This window comes from Carassius carassius, chromosome 30 (assembly GCF_963082965.1).
Source record: "Carassius carassius chromosome 30, fCarCar2.1, whole genome shotgun sequence".
NCBI lineage: Eukaryota > Metazoa > Chordata > Actinopteri > Cypriniformes > Cyprinidae > Carassius > Carassius carassius.
Window position 1 is genome coordinate 30,673,938 of NC_081784.1, and position 24,306 is coordinate 30,698,243.

General features: G+C 40.5%; 3 long non-coding RNA genes and 1 pseudogene across 3 annotated transcripts; 1 reads left to right on the top strand and 3 right to left on the bottom strand.

Moving 5' to 3' along the window:
* Window positions 1-1,944: 1,944 nt before the first annotated feature.
* On the top strand, window positions 1,945-12,292 carry LOC132111034 (uncharacterized). Its single transcript, XR_009424714.1, has 3 exons — window positions 1,945-1,983; window positions 4,395-4,515; window positions 12,192-12,292. It is a non-coding gene; the product is annotated as an uncharacterized LOC132111034 (long non-coding RNA).
* Window positions 12,293-18,454: 6,162 nt separating this feature from the next.
* Window positions 18,455-19,389, bottom strand: LOC132111039 (uncharacterized). Its single transcript, XR_009424718.1, has 4 exons — window positions 19,299-19,389; window positions 19,126-19,209; window positions 18,941-19,006; window positions 18,455-18,516 (listed from the first exon to the last, which is right to left on the bottom strand). It is a non-coding gene; the product is annotated as an uncharacterized LOC132111039 (long non-coding RNA).
* A 520-nt stretch (window positions 19,390-19,909) lies between these two features.
* Window positions 19,910-22,959, bottom strand: LOC132111052 (uncharacterized; annotated as a pseudogene).
* A 57-nt stretch (window positions 22,960-23,016) lies between these two features.
* Window positions 23,017-24,083, bottom strand: LOC132111035 (uncharacterized). The gene is made up of 3 exons (XR_009424715.1): window positions 24,027-24,083; window positions 23,325-23,496; window positions 23,017-23,246 (listed from the first exon to the last, which is right to left on the bottom strand). It is a non-coding gene; the product is annotated as an uncharacterized LOC132111035 (long non-coding RNA).
* Between the last annotated feature and the right edge of the window lie 223 nt (window positions 24,084-24,306).

The window sequence follows — 24,306 nt, forward strand, 5'->3', positions numbered from 1 at the left end:
TGTTATTTAAAGAGTGCACACACTGCTTATTAAACACAGGGACACACAGCAGCACAGAAACATGCCAAATTAAAGGATTGCAATGCATAACATTTTTGTGTAGGCTAATTAAATTATATATACAGTACAGACCAAAAGTTTGGACACACCTTCTCATTCAAAGAGTTTTCTTTATTTTCATGACTATGAAGATTGTAGAGTCACACTGAAGGCATCAAGGGCTATTTGAGCAAGAAGGAGAGTGATGGGGTGCTGCGCCAGATGACCTGGCCTCCACAGTCACCAGACCTGAACCCAATCCAGATGGTTTAGGGGTGAGCTGGACCGCAGACAGAAGGCAAAAGGGCCAACAAGTGCTAAGCATCTCTCGGGGAACTCCTTCAAGACTGTTGGAAGACCATTTCAGGAGACTACCTCTTGAAGCTCATCAAGAGAATGCCAAGAGTGTGCAAAGCAGTAATCAAAGCAAAAGGTGGCTACTTTGAAAAACCTACAATATGACATATTTTCAGTTGTTTCACACTTTTTTGTTATGTATATAATTCCATATATAATTCCGCCTGTGTTAACTCATAGTTTTGATGCCTTCAGTGTGAATCTACATTTTACATAGTTATGAAAATAAAGAAAACCCTTTGAATGAGAAGGTGTGTCCAAACTTTTGGTCTGTACTGTATATATATATATATATATATATATATATATATATATATATATATATTCTATAAATTATTATGTAAATTATATATTCTGTAAATTATTATTTTTCTTTTCTGCATTTCACCTCTGCTATAGTTTATGCCTTATACCTGGCATTGTATAATAAATATTGTTGTCTCTGTGAGTATGCTTATGTTCCTAGGTTCTTCCATGCTGATGACTGTGCTCTAGTCATATCTCCTGTCGAAGAACATTTTTAGACATTATGGACCATGAATAGTAAGCAATACGTCAAACATACACTACCATTCACAAATGTAAGGGTCAGATTTGTCATGTATTTTGAAGACATCTTTTACGCTCACCACTGCTGCATTTATTTGATTAAAATACAGTAAAATAGTAATATTGTGAAATTACCATTTTTTTAATAACTATTTTCTATTTCAGTATGTTTTAATAAGTGATCAAAGCTGAATTTTCAGCATCATTACTCCAGTCTCCAGTGTCACATAATCCTTCAGAAATCATGCTTTGTGAAAACAAGAATAAAATTGTACAATATATTCACATATAAAGCAGTTATTTGAAATTGTACTAATATTTCACAATATTACCGTTTTTATTTATGATCAAATAAATGCAGTTTTCTTAGTGTACATGAGACTTATTTTAGAAACATAAAAAATCTCTATCTCCAAGCTACACAGTCTTCACACTTCTACACTGGACACACCAAAGTGACTGTTAAAAATCATTCAATCTTAGTGTCAGTACATCATAAATAAGACGAGGCATCAGATCACCGTCTGTGATTTGTTGTGTCGTGCCGCATCCAGTGTAGAGAGCATCACTGATTATAATAGGCTCTGTTGTATTTTGTTGTGCTGTCCAGTGACGACACAGTGTTAGAACTCTTGTTAAATATCATTACATATGATGTATGTATGATGCCTTTCAGCACTGATAGATCTTTTCTATTTCAGAGACTAAAAATCATGGATAAACCACAAGGTTACTGTAACATATTTAAACAATATTAATAAGAAAAAAATAAAAATGCATCTCTGACTTAATATTGCTTCTTATTTTTCAGTGTGTTGAAAGTTCTCATTAAACACATAGCTTTCTTCTCATCTTTGTGCATTTTCAGACGTTGTGCATATTTCTGAATCATTTTTTTTTTTTTTACTTTTTTTTTTTAACTTCATAATATTGGTTGTCTTCTCTTGTTTCAGAGTTTAGCTCCAACCCCAGTTAAGCAGACCTGGGCAGCTGATCTAGGATCATTGGTCCTTCAGCCCAGGACTGGACACCAGTGTTGTAAGTCATCATTCTAGAAGTCATTCTGCCTCTTTATAGTGCATGTTCAGAACATATTGCAGGAGATCTCAACATTGTCTCTTAAGGTCCACTTACGTGCAGAGTTTTGCTCCAACCTGCAGTGCACCTGAACACATTAATCAAGGTCTTCAGTTTTACTAACTATTAGTGTTGTCACGGTACCAAAATTTCAGTATTCGGTACCAGTACCACTGAAAATCCATTGTACTCTGTACCAATTTCAGTACCAAAGCAAAACACAAAAACATGCTAATTATTATTTTTTTAATTATTATTATTAGCCGCACTTATGCTAACAATTAACTACTCTAATAACAGTGTTCATTTCAATCCGACATTCAAATTACAGTTATATATATCCTGATGAATACAGGTGCTGTTCATATAATTAGAATATCATCAAAAAGTTGATTTCACTAATTCCATTCAAAAAGTGAAACTTGTATATTATATTCATTCATTACAAACAGAATTATATATTTCAAATCTTTATTTCTTTTAATTTTGATGATTATAACTGACAACTAAGGAAAATCCCAAATTCAGTATCTCAGAAAATTTGAATATTGTGAAAAGGTTCAATATTGAAGACACCTGGTGCCACACTCTAATCAGCTAATTAACTCAAAACACCTGCAAAGCCTTTAAATGGTCTCTCAGTCTAGTTCTGTAGGCTACACAATCATGGGGAAGACTGCTGACTTGACAGTTGTCCCAAAGACGACCAGTGACACCTTGCACAAGGAGGGCAAGACACAAAAGGTCATTGCAAAAGAGGCTGGCTGTTCACAGAGCTCTGTGTCCAAGCACATTAATAGAGAGGAGAAGGGAAGGAAAAGATGTGGTAGGAAAATAAAAAGTGTATAACCAATAGGGATAACCGCACCCTGGAGAGGATTGTGAAACAAAACCCATTCAAAAATGTGGGGGAGATTCACAAAGAGTGGACTGCAGCTGGAGTCAGTGCTTCAAGAACCACTACACACAGACGTATGCAAGACATGGGTTTCAGCTGTCGCACTCCTTGTGTCAAGCCTCTCTTGAACAACAGACAGCGTCAGGAGCGTCTCGCTTCAAAAAGGACTGGACTGCTGCTGAGTGGTCCACAGTTATGTTCTCTGATGAAAGGGTCCCAGAGTCTGGAGGAAGAGAGAAGAGGCACACAATCCACGTTGCTTGAGGTCCAGTGTAAAGTTTCCACAGTCAGTGATGGTTTGGGGTCCATGTCATCTGCTGGTGTTGGTCCACTGTGTTTTCTGAGGTCCAAGGTCAACAAAGCCGTATACCAGGAGGTTTTAGAGCACTTCATGCTTCCTGCTGCTGACCAACTTTATGGAGATGCAGATTTCATTTTCCAACAGGACTTGGCACCTGCACACAGTGCCAAAGCTACCAGTACCTGGTTTAAGGACCATGGTGTCCCTGTTCTTAATTGGCCAGCAGACTCACTGACCTTAACCCCATTGAAAATCTATGTGGTATTGTGAAGAGGAAGATGTGATATGCCAGACCCAAGAATGCAGAAGAGCTGAATGCCACTATCAGAGTAACCTGGGCTCTCATAACACCTGAGCAGTGCCACAGACTGATCGACTCCATGCCACGCCGCATTGCTGCAGTAATTCAGGCAAAAGGAGCCCCAACTAAGTATTGAGTGCTGTACATGCTCATACTATTCATTTTTATACTTTTTTAGTTGGCCAAGATTTCTAAAAATCCTTTCTTTGTATTGGTCTTAAGTTATACTCTAATTTTCTGAGATAATGAATTTGGGATTTTCCTTAGTTGTCAGTTATAAATAAATATATCAGTCTGTGTGTAATGAATGAATATAATATACAAGTTTGAATTGAAATGATGACATTCTAATTATATGACCAGCACCTGTATACACAGAATGACTCATTGAACTGCTTTTATAGTTTTAATAATTAATTTATTTGTAATGAATAAAGGGATTTTACATTTGATTATTTGTTTTTCTTCTTGAATGCTTCTGTTCGGATGTAAAATAAAAAAGTTAATTATTATTAAGAAAAGAATTGCAGGAAAAGATGCAATGTTGCTCTGTGATTTTGCTTTGGAACCTTTAGAAAATAGAAAAGAGTTGACTTTGCCAACTCTTTCAACTTCAAACGGGTGTAGCTCAGTAATTATTTTTGTCAGATTTCAACAAATTATACATCATTTTGAAGGACTTTTTAATGAGAAAAAAAACCTCAACTCATTTTTGTTCATTGTGACTTATTTTGCCAGCACAGGTCACATATGCTACTTAATTTCCACTTGAGAGTGGTCAGATCTAAAGTCTGAGATTATTCCATCAGTTCTTGAATTTAAATTTTTGTTTATGTGTGTGTGTGTGTGTGTGTGTGTGTGTTCAAAACAAGAGTGTCTGTCTCAGAAGCTAAAGAAATGAGGCCAAACCTTAGAGGAAATAAACGACTCCTAAGTGTACGGAAATACCTGGCTGAGAAGATCAGTGACATAAACCAGATAAAACTGTCAGTGGTAAGTGTTTACATATCCATATCCGAATGGAATTGCTACAACCTCTTATCTAATATGACTCGAAGTGAATAGAGACTATGTACCATAAAAAGTAGACAATGTAATTATTCAAGCCTATTTGTGAAACTGGACCACAAAACGTACTCGGTTACTAAACGTAACCTCGGTTCTCTCTAGAAGAGCGAACGAGTACTGCGTCTTAGCTAAGACGCTACGGGAAAAGTCTCTTTTCACGAAATACTGAAGCAAAAAATTATCCTTAATTTTGTATTTTTGTAAAGCGCATTTGCAGCAGTACACAGCCATAGGCGAGACGGCTCGTTCGCTCATTGGCTTGTTCTGCGGCAACTGCACAGCCTATCGAGCGCGGGCTGATGCAACATCAGACCAATAAGGGCGCTTCGCGCCCTTCTTGCCACTTCCCGCCGAAACGGGTGTGGCCCAACCTATAAAAGGAGCTCGAAAAGGCTGACTCACCTGATTTATTTCATCGCCGAAGCGAACCAGAGTGAATCGTACGCACGGCAGAGAACGCAGTACTCGTTCGCTCTTCTAGAGAGAACCGAGGTTACGTTTAGTAACCGAGTACGTTCTCTTACGAGAGCTCTCTCGTACTGCGTCTTAGCTAAGACGCTACGGGAACCCGATGTAAAACGCCGTGCGCGCAGGGATCACACACCGATAAACCTGAAGCAACGCCCAGGATTTACAGTGCACAGTCACCTGAGGGACTCACAGAGAGTCCGGGACAGAAAAAAGGGGGAAAAACCCTCCGTCCCATATCTAGCAGCATCCGTAGATGCGGCAATATGACATCACACAGCCGAGGCAAGGCCTGACCAATGTGGCAATGCGGGTCTTACGCAATACTGCCCATATAACAGTCGGCAGCGCCTAGCGCTCATGAATTCAGAATTCCCCTCAGGGCCCTGATTCTTCTATACCGACAGCAGCCTTGCTTGCAAGGCGGGAACCTCCAGGTTATAGAACCTGATAAATGTAGACGGCGAGGCCCAACCCGCCGCCATACATATATCCTGCAAGGAGATCCCAGTAGACCACGCCCACGACGAGGCGACACCTCTTGTGGAGTGTGCTCTGACGCCCAACGGGCACTGAAGGCCCCTGGAAGCGTAAGCTAACGCTATGGCGTCAACTATCCATCTGGATAGAGTCTGTCTCGAAACAGCCATTCCCTTGGAACGTCCACCGAACGAGACAAATAGCTGCTCCGTCTGCCGAGAGGCAGCAGAGCGAGACACATAAGCTCTTAAAACCCTGACAGGGCAAAGAAGACTCGAGTCTCCATCCTCCCCTGACACCGGCAGGGCAGACAGGGCAATAACCTGAGCCCGAAACGGTGTGTTGAGGGATTTCGGCACATAACCGTGCCTAGGTTTGAGTATGACCCTTGAGTCATTGGGCCCAAACTCCAAGCACGACTGGCTCACCGAGAGCGCGTGCAAATCACCCACACGCTTCACAGAAGCGAGAGCCAACAAGAATACTGTCTTGAACGACAGATGCTGAAGGCTAACCGATTGGATAGGCTCAAAAGGGGGACCCTTCAAGGCCTCCAAAACCGCCGCGAGGTCCCACATAGGGACTGACGGATGTCTGGGAGGATTCAGCCTCCTAGCTCCTCTGAGGAACCGGATGACTAAATCGTTCCTTCCTATTGACTGACCGGACGCCGTTTCAGAAAACGCCGCGATGGCCGCCACATAAACTTTGAGCGTGGATGGGGCTCTGCCCTTATCCAACAGCTCCTGTAGGAAGGAGAGGACCTCCGTCACCTCACAACTAAGGGGTGAATAACCTCGAGCTGTGCACCAGCTGGAGAACACCGACCACTTCGAGGCATACAGACGTCGTGTCGACGGAGCTCTAGCCTGAGTGATGGTATTTAGCACTCCCCCTGCGAGATCAGCGGGTAACCGTTGAGTGCCCATACATGGAGGGACCACAACTCCGGTCGAGGGTGCCAAATCGAGCCCCTGGCCTGCGAGAGGAGATCTCTCCTCAACGGTACCGGCCATGGGGCGACATCTGCTAATTGCATCAAATCTGGGAACCATGGATGGTTCTTCCAAAGAGGTGCCACAAGCAGTATTGAACATCTCGTTTCTCTCACCCGTTCTATCACCTGCGGAAGGAGGGAGACGGGAGGGAACGCATAAAGCGGGCAGCACGGCCATTTCCGTGACAGCGCGCTTTCGTTCTTGGAAAAGAATGTGGGGCAGTGAGCGTTTCCGTGGGACGCAAAGAGGTCCACCTCCGCCATGCCAAATCTCTCCCACAACAGCCGAACTGTTTGCGGGTGTAGAGACCATTCTCCCGTAGGGACATTGCCTCTGGACAGCCTGTCTGGACCCAGATTCTGCAGTCCAGGCACATGCACCGCTCTCAGCGAGCGCACGTTGCGTTGAGCCCAAATCAGGAGGCGTTCCGTCAGCCTGTACAGGTTTCGGGACCCGAGACCGCCCTGGCGATTTATGTAGGACACCACGGACATGTTGTCCGAACGGACTACGACGTGGTGATCCTTGATATGGGGACAAAAGCGCGTCAGCGCATTCTCCACTGCCAGCATTTCCAGGCAGTTGATATGATGGAGCTTTTCCCGTTCTGACCATAGGCCAAAGGACGGTCTGCCTTCGAGCAGCGCTCCCCATCCCGAAGTGGAGGCGTCCGTCGACACCATTTTCACACTCGGGGAAGTCCCCAGGCTTACACCTGATCGGTACCAGCCGTTCGCTGTCCAAGGTGCTAGAGCCGCAACACAGCTCTGATCGACCTTGAAATGCAGCCGGCCAGACGCCCACGCTCTGCGCGGCACCCGAGCCTTCAGCCAGAACTGCAGGGGGCGCATGCGGAGCAGGCCCAGCCGCAGAACCGGAGATGCTGAGGCCATGAAACCCAGCATCTTTTGACAGTGTTTGAGCGACACAGTCGCGCCACAGCGGAAAGAACTCGCTGCACGCTGAATGCCCATCGCGCGCTGTGGTGACAGCGGCGCCGTCATGGAACACGAGTTCAGAACTATACCCAGAAACAGGATCGTCTGACTGGGGTTCAGCGAACTCTTCACCCAATTGACACTGAGGCCGAGCTTCTCGAGGTGATCGAGTAAAACGGCTCTGTGGTCCATGAGCTCCGCTCATGATCGGGCCAGAACCAGCCAGTCGTCCAAATAATTCAGCACTCGTGTGCCTCTGAGTCTAAGAGGAGCGAGCGCTGCATCCATGCACCTCGTAAGCGTACGAGGAGCTACGGACAAGCCGAATGGCAGGACTGCAAACTGGTATGCCTGGCCCTCGAAGGCGAATCTCAAATATCGCCTGTGGTTTGACGCTATCTGTATTTGAAAATACGCGTCCTTCAGATCTATTGACATGAACCAGTCCCCTCTGCGAATCTGCGCGAGGAGCTTCCTGGTCGTGAACATTTTGAAACTGTGTTTCATCAATGCCTGTTCAGCTGTCTTAGATCCAGTATGGGCCGGAGACCCCCGTCTCTCTTGGGCACCAGAAAGTATCTGCTGTACAGCCCCCCCTCGCTTTGAGACACAGGCTCTACAGCCCCTTTGCTCAACAGTTTTGATATTTCGGCCCGAAGTATGTGTGCTACTTCTGTTTTGACCGTAGTTTCGACGCGCGCTGAAAAGCACGGTGGGCGTCGAGAAAACTGTAGCGAGTAGCCTCTCTTTATAATGCCTAGCACCCAATCCGAAACCCCTGGAAGCACTGACCATGCATCTGCATGAATGGCTAAGGGCTGGATGCGAAACGCGCTCTGTTGACTGGGCAACGGCGGCGCTCGAGTGTGCTGCGCATCTGAGGCGGGGAGCGCGCTGATCACAGCGGGCAGATCGCTCTTCCTCGACCCCGTTCCGGCGCTTAACCGACTGGAGGGAGGCTGAGCGGGTCCCGTGGGACTCGATATATCTGCGAGTAACCGTGGGCTGCATGTGTGCACTTTTACCACTTTCAACTCGCTGTCTGCCTGTGCAGAATGTACGTGCACGGGTCTCATTTTTACAGAAGCCCCACGCCGTATGTGACATAGTGTATGTGGGCACTGGGAAGTGGGCACGTTTACTATGTGGCGCGCTCGACCGATCTGTGTCGATCTTATGTGCGCTAGCCCTGTGTGCAGGGCTGTGCTTACATGTGGAGATGGGCACTGGGTAGTGGGCATCGTCACTAAATTTATAGCACCATCGGCCGTGGCCGGACGAGCATGCACGGGTTTCGTTTTTACAGAAACCACATGACGTGTGTGACATAGTAATTGTGGGCACTGAGGGGTGGGCACGTTTACTATGCAGTGTGCGCGACCGACTTGAGTCGACATTATGGGCGCAGGCCCTGTGTGCAGGGCTATGCTTACATGTGGAGATGGGCACTGAGGAGTGGGCATCGTCACTACATTTATAGCACCATCGGCCGTGGCCGGACGAACGTGCACGGGTTTCGTTTTTACAGAAACCACATGACGCGTGTGACATAGTGATTGTGGGCACTGAGGAGTGGGCACGTCTACTATGTAGTGCGCGTGATCGACTTGAGTCGCTTTTATAGGCGTGAGCCCTGTGTGAAGGGCTGTGCTTATATGCGGAGATGGGCACTGAGCAGTGGGCATCGTCACTACATTTATAGCACCATCGGCCGTGGCCGGGACACCAGAAATTACACCTTTTTCGGGAAATATCTGGGTAGCCGTGATAACGGTTTTCGTGTGCAGGCAAGCGGGCAACCGTACAGGCTTGCGCATTGCAAACAACGCTGAAACAGTCACAATCTCTGGAAACTGAAACAGCGGCGCGCTTCGGTGACAGCCCGGCCGCAGCGGAACTCGTACACCGGCGCTTCGATGAAGCAGCCATCGTGTGTAGTGCCGACGCAGCGTCATGCAGCATGCGTAGATGGCTTTCCCAGGATGGCTTCGGGGCTCCCGGCCTCACCGTAATCCTCTGCCGCGGTCCCCGCGGCGCGGGGCGACGGCCAGTAGAGCGAGAACGGGGGTCTCGAGCTGCGTTGCTGAAGCTGTTGTGATAACGGCTTTTGTGTGCAGGCAAGCGGGCAACTGTGCAGGCTTGCGCATTGCAGAAAACGCTGAGACAGTCACAACTCCTGGAACTGAAACAGCGGCGCGCTTGGGTGAGAGCTCGGCCACAGCGGAACTCGTACACCTGCGCTTCGATGAAGCAGCCATCGTTAGTAGTGCCGACGCAGCGTCACACAGGAGGCTTTAGATGGCAACACCGCTTTTGCCGCCGTCCAGCAGAGGGCGGACAAAGGTGCGTCGCTATCGCCTGTTCCACCGGCGGAAGTGAGTGGTAGTTCCTGTTTTTAGCATCATCAGTGTGGAGAATGCTAGTGAGACAGACGAACGAGTTCGTGCTGAATATGGAGCGTTCCAAGCCTTCGCCACCTCTTCGTGAAGCTCAGGAAGAAATGAGGCGGGCTTTGAGAAGTACGCTCATCCGAAAGGGAAATACCATCCAGCCGGGAACGAGAGGGGGGGGCGCTGGTGCAAACCACTCGCGGCCGAGACACATCGCGGCCAACACGAGCATTCGCCCCGGCTCCTTCTCGATGTCAGCTCGTCTGCTGGGCTTCTGAGCAGAAGGCGCGAGATCCTCGGAGCTCGCCCAGCCATCACTGCCCGAAGCCAGCAGAGAGCGCGTGTCCTCTTCCCCCGACGCGGCCCTGAGATCGACTTCCTCGGACGACGCGCCGGCAAACAGCGGGCGCTGCCCACCGGGAAGCGATGCAGGGGGGGGCCGGTGAAGCAGGGCGAACCGGCGAGCTCGGTTGAGCTGAAGACGGTTCCGGAATCCGCTGGAAGCGATGCTTTTACGGCGCTTCAGCGCAGCGGAGAATGCAGGCTCAGAGAAAAAGGCCAGGCGAGTCCTCAGAGTCACCATGGCAACAGCTCGCAGTGGGGGCATCCGCCGTCAGCGAGCGAGCGCTGCGTGATCTTCACCCAGGCAGGAGACACAGATGACGTACCGGTCTCCCTCGCTGAGTGGGGCTCTGACGAGCCGCAGGAAGGCATCTTAAAAAAGACGCGAGCTCTTTTACGAGTGTGTGTCGCAGGGCGAACACACACACACACATAAAGAACAGCTTGTATATAACAGGATTGAAAGGATATAGGCGCCGGATAGCGCAGCAGGAACGGCAATGGAAGGCGGCGATGCCAGCAGCTTCAGAATGGCTCGTCCTGCTGATGTGCTTTCTCAGACGGCGCTTGCTTCCTCCGTGATCCAGCGATGCGTGAGCTTCGCTGAAGAGATGAAAAATCAGGTGAGTCAGCCTTTTCGAGCTCCTTTTATAGGTTGGGCCACACCCGTTTCGGCGGGAAGTGGCAAGAAGGGCGCGAAGCGCCCTTATTGGTCTGATGTTGCATCAGCCCGCGCTCGATAGGCTGTGCAGTTGCCGCAGAACAAGCCAATGAGCGAACGAGCCGTCTCGCCTATGGCTGTGTACTGCTGCAAATGCGCTTTACAAAAATACAAAATTAAGGATAATTTTTTGCTTCAGTATTTCGTGAAAAGAGACTTTTCCCGTAGCGTCTTAGCTAAGACGCAGTACGAGAGAGCTCTCGTAAGAGAACCAGTTACAAGGGTAATTGTTTTTATTTTATTTTTTAGATTTTTATATCAATAATAATAATAAATAAGTTTTCCATTGATGTATGGTTTGTTAGGAGGACAATATTTGTCTGAGATACAACTATTTGAAAATCTGGAATCTGAGGGAGCAGAAAAATCTAAATATTGTGAAAAATATTTCAAATCCAAAGCAAAGCATTTTATTAATAAAAAAATAAGTTTTGATACATTTATGGTAGGAAATTTACAAAATATATTCATGGAACATTATCTTTTTTAAAATCCTAATGATTTTTGGCATGAAAGAAAAATCAATAATTTTGTCCCATCTTGCACTCACCATATCTCGCTGTCACCAAATCTTCTCCGCTGTCACAAAACCTCAACTGTGTGCATGCGTCAGTGGAACCAGACGATAGGCTTAAACGTTCTGCGACTTGACTGTTAAAAGCAGATGATTGGCTTTCAAGCGGGAGGGGCGGAACATGTGCATACAACCGCCATCTTTGCCGTTATGGGTTTTCCTTATATAGTTGTATTGAGGATTGAGGAAGTGGTATGTCTCTTGTAAACTGTCTCTGGTATGGAACAGTGATTAAACTGACTTGGAACCAGAATTCCAAGAATTCCGAGAGGAATCCAGTATTCAGACAGACCATGGAATAACTAACATTTATTTACTAATGGAACGTTATTCTAAAGTAATTGTTTTAAAAAATGGTTCAAGAGTGTTTCACTTTGGTCTGTTACTGTAGGAACATCGGCTTTACATTTCCATACTCCTAAACATGACGCTGAACAAAACAAACTGTTTTTTTTACTCATGAACATAAAATGAGTAATGAACAAAAGTTCACATCTGTCAAGAACTTGAATCTGCTCAAAGTGCCCCCAAAGTGTTGGACGAATTTAAACATGATGATGTTTTGTCAACAACTAAGTTTTTGCAACTAGTTTGAGACTGCCATATAAATATATGTATGAATAATCTTGCATACTGGTAATGTGGTTTAAGTGGTACATTGTCCTAATGAATTGTCCTTTTTTTTTGCAGGTCTGAGACAGCTACAATGAAGCCACAAACACAGTTCATAGTTCCTGTATTTCTATAATGCATTAATGAATAACAATAATTAAAATAAAATGTAATGTCAAGGTTTTGTGTTAATTCCAGCTATGTTGAGTATTCTGTGAATAATTTTGATTTTAGGTGCATATTCTTAATTCTTTGCAAAACAACCTGAACTGTTTGCTATTGAAAGGTTGGTATGTAGTTTAAATAAATAAAAATTATATTCTTGACAAATCCTGTGTACAGTTTGTATTAATAATTTAAATTATTCAATTATATTTATTAATGACCTAATTACCAGCTATCAGGTAAACATTCCAATCAAAACCAATACAAAACTGCAACGGAAACTATTAAATATGTGCAAATAAAGACCAGTAAAAACTTGTAATGGAACCATCAGAACCATTACAAAACTGACGGAAACCATTAAATATGTGCTAATAAAGACCAGTACAAACTTGTAATGGAACCATCAGAACCATTACAAAACTGTGATGGAAACCATTAAATATGTGCTAATAAAGACCAATACAAACTTGTAATGGAACCATCAGAACCATTACAAAACTGACGGAAACCATTAAATATGTGCTTATAAAGACCAGTACAAACTTGTAATGGAACAATCAGAACCATTACAAAACTGTGATGGAAACCATTAAATATGTGCTAATAAAGACCAATACAAACTTGTAATGGAACCATCAGAACCATTACAAAACTGAGGGAAACCATTAAATATGTGCTTATAAAGACCAGTACAAACTTGTAATGGAACCATCAGAACCATTACAAAACTGTGATGGAAACCATTAAATATGTGCTAATAAAGACCAATACAAACTTGTAATGGAACCATCAGAACCATTACAAAACTGACGGAAACCATTAAATATGTGCAAATAAAGACCAGTAAAAACTTGTAATGGAACCATCAGAACCATTACAAAACTGACGGAAACCATTAAATATGTGCTAATAAAGACCAGTACAAACTTGTAATGGAACCATCAGAACCATTACAAAACTGACGGAAACCATTAAATATGTGCTAATAAAGACCAGTACAAACTTGTAATGGAACCATCAGAACCATTACAAAACTGACGGAAACCATTAAATATGTGCTAATAAAGACCAATACAAACTTGTAATGGAACCATCAGAACCATTACAAAACTGACGGAAACCATTAAATATGTGCAAATAAAGACCAGTAAAAACTTGTAATGGAACCATCAGAACCATTACAAAACTGACGGAAACCATTAAATATGTGCTAATAAAGACCAGTACAAACTTGTAATGGAACCATCAGAACCATTACAAAACTGTGATGGAAACCATTAAATATGTGCTAATAAAGACCAATACAAACTTGTAATGGAACCATCAGAACCATTACAAAACTGTGATGGAAACCATTTAATATGTGCTAATAAAGACCAGTACAAACTTGCAATGGAACCATCAGAACCATTACAAAACTGTGATGGAAACCATTAAATATGTGCAAATAAAGACCAGTACAAACTTGCAATGGAACCATCAGAACCATTACAAAACTGACGGAAACCATTAAATATGTGCTAATAAAGACCAATACAAACTTGTAATGGAACCATCAGAACCATTACAAAACTGTGATGGAAACCATTAAATATGTGCTAATAAAGACCAGTACAAACTTGAAATGGAACCATCAGAACCATTACAAAACTGTGATGGAAACCATTAAATATGTGCAAATAAAGACCAGTAAAAACTTGTAATGGAACCATCAGAACCATTACAAAACTGACGGAAACCATTAAATATGTGCTAATAAAGACCAGTACAAACTTGTAATGGAACCATCAGAACCATTACAAAACTGTGATGGAAACCATTAAATATGTGCTAATAAAGACCAATACAAACTTGTAATGGAACCATCAGAACCATTACAAAACTGTGATGGAAACCATTAAATATGTGCTAATAAAGACCAATACAAACTTGTAATGGAACCATCAGAACCATTACAAAACTGACGGAAACCATTAAATATGTGCTAATAAAGACCAGTACAAACTTGCAATGGAACCATCAGAACCATTACAAAACTGACGGAAACCATTAAATATGTGCTAATAAAGACCATTACAAACATGTAATGGAACCATCAGAACCATTACAAAACTGTGATGGAAACCATTAAATATGTGCTAATAAAGACCAATACAAACTTGTAATGGAACCATCAGAACCATTACAAAACTGACGGAAACCATTAAATATGTGCAAATAAAGACCAGTAAAAACTTGTAATGGAACCATCAGAACCATTACAAAACTGACGGAAACCATTAAATATGTGCTAATAAAGACCAGTACAAACTTGTAATGGAACCATCAGAACCATTACAAAACTGTGATGGAAACCATTAAATATGTGCTAATAAAGACCAATACAAACATGTAATGGAACCATCAGAACCATTACAAAACTGTGATGGAAACCATTAAATATGTGCTAATAAAGACCAGTACAAACTTGAAATGGAACCATCAGAACCATTACAAAACTGACGGAAACCATTAAATATGTGCTAATAAAGACCAATACAAACATGTAATGGAACCATCAGAACCATTACAAAACTGTGATGGAAACCATTAAATATGTGCTAATAAAGACCAGTACAAACTTGTAATGGAACCATCAGAACCATTACAAAACTGTGATGGAAACCATTAAATATGTGCTAATAAAGACCAATACAAACTTGTAATGGAACCATCAGAACCATTACAAAACTGTGATGGAAACCATTAAATATGTGCTAATAAAGACCAGTACAAACTTGTAATGGAACCATCAGAACCATTACAAAACTGTGATGGAAACCATTAAATATTTGCTAATAAAGACCAATACAAACATGTAATGGAACCATCAGAACCATTACAAAACTGTGATGAAAACCATTATGTGCAAATTGTGACCAATACAAACGTGTAATGGAAACCAATACAAACCAATAAAGCCTAATGGAATATGCCCAAAACACACTACGTAATGGAAACCATTTGGTAATGGTTTTAATGGTTAATTGCTGATGGTTTGTAATGGTTTTGTAATGGAAACCATTAGAATTTCTGTAATGGTTTATATTGTTAACAGTTTGCCAATGTGTTATATTTAAATGTTCTATTTAAGTCTTTTTATTCAAAACACATTGGACGTTTTAATCTATTTGGTGGAATTGTTATTTGGTCCCTTATTCATGGTAAATGGATCTTTGTGGATCAAGTGCTTTGATAGCGCTATAAAGTCAGTGTTGCAGCACCGGACAGAATCTTCTGTCTTGTTTGAGACACTAGTCGCTGCAGACTGTAGTGCAGTGACATCACGTATACGTCACGTATGTGTTCACCGCGCATGCGCAAAGTGATGTTAGGTATGTCTAGTCTATAACACGCATGCGTATTAAAACGTGGTGACAGCGCATGCGTGTTTAATTTGCACTGCGTGGTGACGTAACACGTCATTAAAACACATACTTAACAGAATACTCTTATAAAATATATAAGTATTAAAAAAAACAAGAGTAAAATGTAGTACAGCACATATCTAGAATTCTAATCATATCATCTGAGGTTAAATTATACAGAATTATAGTTTATTCTGTAATTTCGTTATAGTATTTTATTTACATTTTATTAACATTCTGTTGCACTATACTTCACTGTGCATATTATAACAATAGAATGTATTGGTCACCTTATATATTTCTTATTTTAATCTTTCCTCTGTCATGGTTCTTGTTTTTTTATTTAGTATAATTATAGACATGTTTCTGTTACTTTGGCAATTCTGCATGTGAAATATTTAATCCAATAAAGTATTTTTAAGTTACATTGACTACATGCTGTTTATTTTCAGTGTCAAAACAGAAAATATAATTGTATTATTATAGATCGATTAAAACTATAAACATGACACATGAGAAAGAAAAAAGAAAAAAATCTACACAATATGAAATTCACCTCCATCATTTAAAAAACAATCAACTGAGCAGTAGCCCTCAAAGTCTTTGGAAGAATAAAACCCACGCAGGACTCCCCTCCTGCCATTCCCAACATAGCCAGGTGGACAGTTTGAATTTTTCACAGCATCGCAGGCACTGGGTCAGTGAATATGGCACCGGGAACTGCTCTCTGTATCGTGCAGAAAATGCATTCCAGTTCACGACACCTAATTTACATAAAAGAACAAACAATATTAAAATAACATTAAATCGTGTTGAAGAAAGGGAAAAGACGCTCACGAGGAAAATGCTTTAAATGTATTTTAAATATATTATAGTATGGTGTTAGGAAAAGTGTTTTATTTGCTTTGTCTTTAAATTACCTAAGAGATTTAATTTATAATCAACATAGCCATCAACTATACTGTGTGCAAAATCATTAGGAAAGTTGATTTTCTAGTCTTTTTTTTAATGAAAAGTCAAACATTGAAAACAGTTCAATTAAAAAAGTTGGTTGAGTTAAAATTTAGGTTGGTTTGGCTTGAGAAAGCATAGGCTGAAAGACTGAAGTTTTTGTTTTTGAAAGTTTTACAGTTTAGGGCAATACAGAAAAACAAAAAACCACAACAGACAGACAGACACTAATACTTTTTACAGTACTCACTACACGTTAAAGAACTTACTGTCTTACCATGTTAAGTGGGCCTCATCTTTGAATTTTGTCTCACTGACAATGTCCCTAAAAAGCTTGCATGTGAGAGAAAGTCTCATAAAGGCAATATCTCCGTCGTAGATGTAAGACTGATTAAAAAAACTGATAGATTGACAGGATTTTATACTGTGCTTAACTTGGTCAAATAATCAACAGGTGGGGGGGCTTCCATTGGCTCTAAATTGGAGAGTTATAAAGTCAAGTCACCTTTATTTATATAGCACTTTAAACAAAATACATTGCTTCAAAGCAACTGAACAACATTCATTAGGAAAACAGTGTCAATAATGCAAAAATGATAGTTAAAAGCAGTTCATCATTGAATTCAGTGATGTCATCTCTGTTCAGTTAAATAGTGTCTGTGCATTTATTTGCAATCAAGTCAACGATATCACTGTAGATGAAGTGTCCCCAACTAAGCAAGCCAGAGGCGACAGCGGCAAGGAACCGAAACTCCATCGGTGACAGAATGGAGAAAAAAACCTTGGGAGAAACCAGGCTCAGAGAAGCATCAATGTCAAAACCCTGTTAATTGTGCTGAACAAGAATTAAAGGAGAATCCATACCTGCTCTTTCCAGTCTCATCTTTTTTCTGAGTTGTTTTCGTTGCGCATCTTACCTTCAAGTTTTTAAAATATAAAGAGATTATGAAGGGAGTTTGATCTTAATTACATCCCCAGAAGAGGATTTGAAATTCACAGGTTTAGACTGATATATGTAATTAAATTATTTGCACTTTATAGTTGAAACGTACGGTAGCACATTACTGCCACAAACATTTACATTGTCCACTCGATTATGTTGTATAAATGACATATTTTCTCGTAATAACGAGTTGTTGTTAAAATTATAATTATCTTATTAAAACGACATATCATAAAAACAACATGTATCATAAAACAACATAACATGTGGCAGCAATATGTGCCATCATAAAAACACTTTTTTGTACCATTTAATTTAAACTGTTACATTTATTCTCACAGATAAGTCTGCAACATTTCACATGCAGTACAACTTGATCGGACTTACTTCAATGGATAATTACTCAGCAGAAGCATACACCACCACCTTCTAATTGTTGGCATGTCATACTGTAAAATAGAGCACTGATGAGCTGATGGTAACTAAGGATCTCTAAATAAATGACTTTGGAATTTAAGACTTACTTCGTTGAAATCAAAGTGCCCCTTCAATACCACGTAGACTGCATACTACAATACGAATTAAAGTTCATTTTAGCAGACAATCTACAATCATATACCAAAATGTTCAAAATATCAAATGCAATTTCTTTAAGATGTAGGACACTTATCATACTTTCTGGTCTGACTTAGGTTACAACACTCCATGGCTTACCATTAACACAAACACTCCGCAGTTATTTGAATTGTGTTCTGGGAATGCCCTGAAAATTACAACAAGAAAAAATTAATTATATACTGTATATATATAGAGAGAGACAGAGAGAAATTCAAACATCAAAAGCTGTCAAGCCTTAGTATAATTGGTCCTTACTGTAATGTCATCACAGCTGTACTCCCTCCATGGCTCTGGAATGACTGGTTTTGCTAGTTGCCTGTTAAGAGTAATATCAAGTGTAAGTAATTTAAAAGTGTAAGTAAGCAGAAGTATAAAATTAATTTTAAAAACACACGAAAAGACAGCTCAATCTGAAGTAAAAAAAAAAATTAATAAATAAATGGGGATATATGGTTTAAAACTGAACTACCATAACCCCGAACTCATGAACTTTGAACATTTCACTCGTAAGACCTCTAACTCTTCATGAAACGGCAATCACTGAAGCCACGTCCGGAAAGGGAATCAAGCCAATAGATCTCTCTATTTTTTGGCTTCATGATCTAAAACAATGTAACTTTGACATCAACTGTCAAGTGCTAGCACGTTCCTTTACAATTGTAAGGTATGAAATACCCAAGCAGAACATTTAAACATTTTGATTATTTGATCATTTTTGAATGAATTATTTTGAGACCTACACAGATCTTCCAATGATTTTCTGACCAGGAGGGAGATAGAATTATGTCATGACTTGCTAGATTTTCCTAAGAATAAAAGTAAATATGAAATCAATTTAGACATTTATAAATAGATAAGTTATTTAGAATATAACTATTTTTAAAATGGCTTCATACTGCCCCAGTCACAAAACAATGATACTCACAGGAACATTGCACATTGGGTCTGCGCACAAGGGTGGCAACCAAGTCACTGTCACATATGAATTAAAGACATGGACCATTATGCCCTGTTAAGTACAAGTGCAACAATTAAAAAATATTTTGTTCCACACATTGTGGATACAGAATATTTGATCAAGGGAATTCTTTGCATTACCTGAAGGTCAGCAATTTCCTTCACAACAGAAAGACAGGCATTCAAAATCTGTTAACATTCAAAGAAACGCATTTACAATCTGTGAAAATTTAAGGAAAAAAAAGGGCACATGGTACTATACTGTACTACGTCACGTTGGTGCCCTAAAGTAAGGAAATCCATCCTGGTGAGGACTGTAGTTCCAACAGATGCCAAAAATTCATTGGCTGGTCCCGTCTCCATTAAGGCATGGTTTAGCTATGAAAATAAAAGCGAAGTACTACAATGTGTCTTTTTTGTTAATCTTAAAAAAATAAAAAAATAAATAAAAAACCTTTACCTGATTCAGCTGGACTGTACTAGGGAACACTTTCCAGCATGCGTTGTTCGGTTGCACATCCCGTAGAGCAGTAATACCCACCATGGAAGACTCAGAAGGGACTGAGGAGTACATAAAAGTGTAAATAGATTCATAAAAAAAACAACAACATCCAGTTTAACGTCACATTACATATTTTAAAAAATGAACATGCGTACATTGGTCATGTTTTGGCTTTCTGTCTCCTGAGGGTCGGTCATTAATTTCAACAGATTCTGAAGATGTGCCTTTAGATGGAATAAAATTTGATGCATTATATGACTCTCACAATAACCAAAAACATAGTAATAGGAATAATCTTACCTACAACAATCTGACCGTAACCATTTAAAGTCAACTGATCATTTGGTGATACAATTTTTCTTAGATTTTCTTTCACGCTTAAATTTTTTGATTTGTTGTAGAGGTGGATTACGTTTCGCATTAAAACTGCATGTGCTGAAGGTGTCAGCATGTTCATAAAATAGTTATTTTTCCGCATCCCAGCAAACAGCTGTTCTGCAGTTTGTGTGTTCAACCTCCCACTTAGTTCTGGGACTAAGTCGACTCTTCTGAGGCCATCATTCGGGTCTTTTGTATTATACTCATGAAAGCGGTCATACAGAGCATAATGCTCAGATGAACCGCTTAGAGGATGGCAAGTGGTATCCTTTTCCGGCTGTTTAACTTTTAACCAAGGTAAATTCACGGTCAACTTGCTTTCTTTAGCCAGCTGAATATTTCCAGGTGTTGGCTCCACAAGTCTGGTTTCATGAGGGCTAAAGGGTAAAGTTTCTGGTTCACGAAGATTGGCATGTGTTGCTAGTCCTCTAGCAAAATCATACAGGGACACATTTGGGAAGTGTTTCCAAGAAAAGAGCAAATCAGCGAAGTCTCTTGGAGACTCTGCTCTAATATTAAATTTAATTGAGTACACTACTCCACAGGGACAAGTAATTACTGCCCATCCACCTAACAGAAAAGGAAGATAAAATTAGTAGATTGAACAATTAAGTGTTAGCTAGTGTAGTAAAATTTCTTTAACTTTTAGAAATATAACTGTAGTTGCTATCAAGTGTAACCAAAAAAACAATATAAAATAATTCTTACATTATAATCATCAAAGTAAATGTCAAGGAGAGTAGAAAGAAATCTTACCAGAAGCACCCCAGATCTGCTGGAACACTGTCATACGAGGAGTGGTTTTGCATCTCCTGTCTTAACCGTAAAACAAGGTCCATCTTAGATCCTTTCGACTCCAAACCACACTCTTTGCAGAGTTTCCTTATGGCTTCAACCTAAACCATCATTATGATAAATAAAAAGCATTGACTAATTTATTATAATAATTATTATCTAAGAGCTCACCTTCATCTTGAAGATCTCATCTCCAAGTCGTTCTTCAGTAATATCAAGATCCACCGTATCACATGGCTTGTTTTTTTTTTGTTTTTTTTGCTAATTCTGTGTTTAACACCATTTCGGATTTCCTTGTGTTGACACCAATCCAAGGAGCCCAAAAATCATAATTAGGGGGAACTACGAAGGGGTTATTCTTGCCACCTTGCATTAACAAGCACATTGTAAAGCACACAAGTTAACAATAACAATACAATTTCTATTAATAGCAAAAACAATTAAACCAGCATAGTAACAATAATAATAGCAATAACAACAACTAACTTACTTCTAAGAAATCCCCGACCAACCATCTCTTGTGCCACTTTCTCCCAAAAGGACACAATGTTGGTGTTTCCCTCAAAGTCTTCAGGGGGAGTTTTTATTTTACTGACTAAAACAAATGGGATTCATATTTAAAAAAAAAACAATCTTTTCAATTTTAGGTAGTGTTTAGTGTGGTTACTTCCAAGGCACAGTAAAAACTCCTTTTTTGTGGAGGTCCATGATTACCACTTTAGGATAATAACCACAATATATGCAGGAGTACATGTAATCATGATTTGTCAGTGCTTCAAAATGAATGTATGCATGAAGCACCGTGTCATGGCTGGGAAATTTAGTATTTTCAGTGGCTTCAAGCAGGCTGAGGACTCTGAATCTTAAAGTTTAAGGAATTCAAATGCAATTTCAACTTTCAAATTCGAATAATTTAAGCAGCAATATCAGGTACTATAATGGGTAACATACCTGAATAGCATTGCGAAGAATCATGCATAAATGCAGACAAATCAGCAGGTGGTCTTTAAAGTTATGTGTACTCTTGATAGCGGTATGTCATTCTGCAGTTGCTGCAGATTTTGTAGTAGGTGGAAATCCCTTAAAAGAGAGTTTTCCTTTTCAAACTGCAGTCATTCAACATTTCTGAATATTCTTGCATTAATATTAATATATATATATATTATTTACCTTCAATAACTCCTGTAAAGGTCAGAATCTTTGCCATTGATGTTATGAGGATCGGCTCACTTAGCATATGATTTTCCTTGCACTGTGAGCAGGAAGTCTCCTCTGGAATTAGGATGCGCGGGAAATCACACTTAGCCCGAAGGCCATTGACCAGTTCCTTTGACAGGTCTGCAGGAAGTCTTTTCTCTTTCAATAAATATAGCACCATTTTCGTTATGCCTGCCTCATTTGGTGGGTACTGTTGATCTTGTAAATCTTCTGTTTGGTGTGGAGAACTCTGGATGGGATCATTCATTTCTGTGGTCCGTACTTTTCTAAAAAGCGACTTTTGGGTTTGAAACAAATGCCATTTACCAATTGCTTTATGCACGCATGATTGTTTTGTCTTGCTGCATGAGCAACTCCATGTGATTTTTTTGGAGTCATACACAACAATTACTCTCCCAAGCCGGCTATAATATGAAGTTTTGGGTTCATAAACTGAAATATATTTCTTGGATGAGGGTCCAGAAATTGTTACCTCCACTGAGAGTGGCACACCTAGAATAGCTCACCTTTCAATGCACTTCTTTTTTCTGTCTTCCCCGAACCACTTTTGCTGCACCATCTCTGTCAGCATTTTTTCATGTAGAGTAATAGTGTCATCAGTGCTTCGAGGACAGAAATCCAAGGATTTCAAATGGTCGCATTCAAATGCCTTCAAACCACTTCCAAATGCAAATTCTGTGTTTGTGTTACACTGGTCTACCTCACACATGATTCTGTGGTTTGCCCCCATGTTCTCTTCTGCACATGTATTGGCAGTGATGGCCCAAAGAAAGATTTTTGAACAGCAAAAATACCATTCTCACTGACAATGCATTGACAGAGAAAGTGACGTTCAGATGTAATCATTTGTTTCACATCTGTATGTTTTCTTTTAATGTGGAGCCGTAGGTTTTTTTTATTAACTTCAATTTCACAGTGAATTCATTTCACCCTGATTTGTTTTGAACCAGTCTGGATATGAGGCTGAGGTTGAAGAAGGGGTGCTGTCTGAGCAGAACCTGAACGCAGAGGTGTTTTACCAATCAGAACCATGGGTGTTGCAGTTCTTTGTGGAGATGGAATCTTTTGCTTCTTTTGTTTGCATTTTGTGAGATGAATGTTAAATTGTGCTTTTCGTAAAATAGTGGCAGAGAGGTAGCAGCAATGAAAATGAGAATCATCTCTGCATTTTAAGTTGCACCTAATGATAATAAAATCTGGAATATAAAAAAAAAAAGTGTAAAACCCAAATACACTCACAAAATAATGTTTATAGATGTTCAAACACTACACACCTTCTTCATGAACAGCTGTTTTCAAGTGATCCTCCACATGTTTCTTGACACTGTACATGTCCACTGGTTTGTAGACCCATGTTTCACAAAATGGGCAGTGATAATTATCACAGCATGAGATGCATTGTTCTATTTTTATGTTTTCTCCTTTTCTGAGGACAGTAGCATGCATCTAAACAAAAACACATTTACAATCAAGTAAATGGTTCTATTTTTCATATTTAAAGGATTTCTGCCAGTCAAATGAAGGTAAATTTAAGAGGTAACACTTTACAATAATGGTTAATATTAGTTAATGTAATAATTAACATGTACTAACAATGAGCAAAGCATTTGTTACAGTATCTAATAATATTTGATAACGTTAGTTCATGAAAAAGATGACAAATATGATAATTTTTTTTGCAACGCATGCAACATAGGTGTCATTAGTATATTTTATTAATATAAGTCTTTCTGCTCTATTTTAAGACATCTCTAAAGGCTAATTTTGGGCGAAATAAGACTTTTAAAGACCAGCGGGAGAATCCCTGTCACTTCGAATACCAACACATATCATAAAACATGTCATAAATGTCCGAGATCGCACACATTTGCAATCTATGATTATTACTAAAGCATCCTTGCAATTAAATAAAATCGGTTAACACAAACACACATTGTTTTTAAGAAAACATAAGTAAGTTAATGTTCTTTACTTACCGCCATCGATTCTCGAATCCACCATACATCCGGAAGTGAGTGAACGTGTACGTGAGTGCGCAGTAACGGCAGTACGTACGGCGCGCATGCGTGTTATAGACATACCTTACGTCAGTTTGCGCATGAGCAGTAAACACATACGTGACGTATGTACGTGACGTCACCGCGCTACAGTCTGCAGCGAGGAGTTCTTGTCTTGTTTTGGGGTAATAGACCTGCTCTTACAATCACATGGCAATCTTCTTGTTTCTGCCAGCTAAATACTAAACAGGAAATGAAC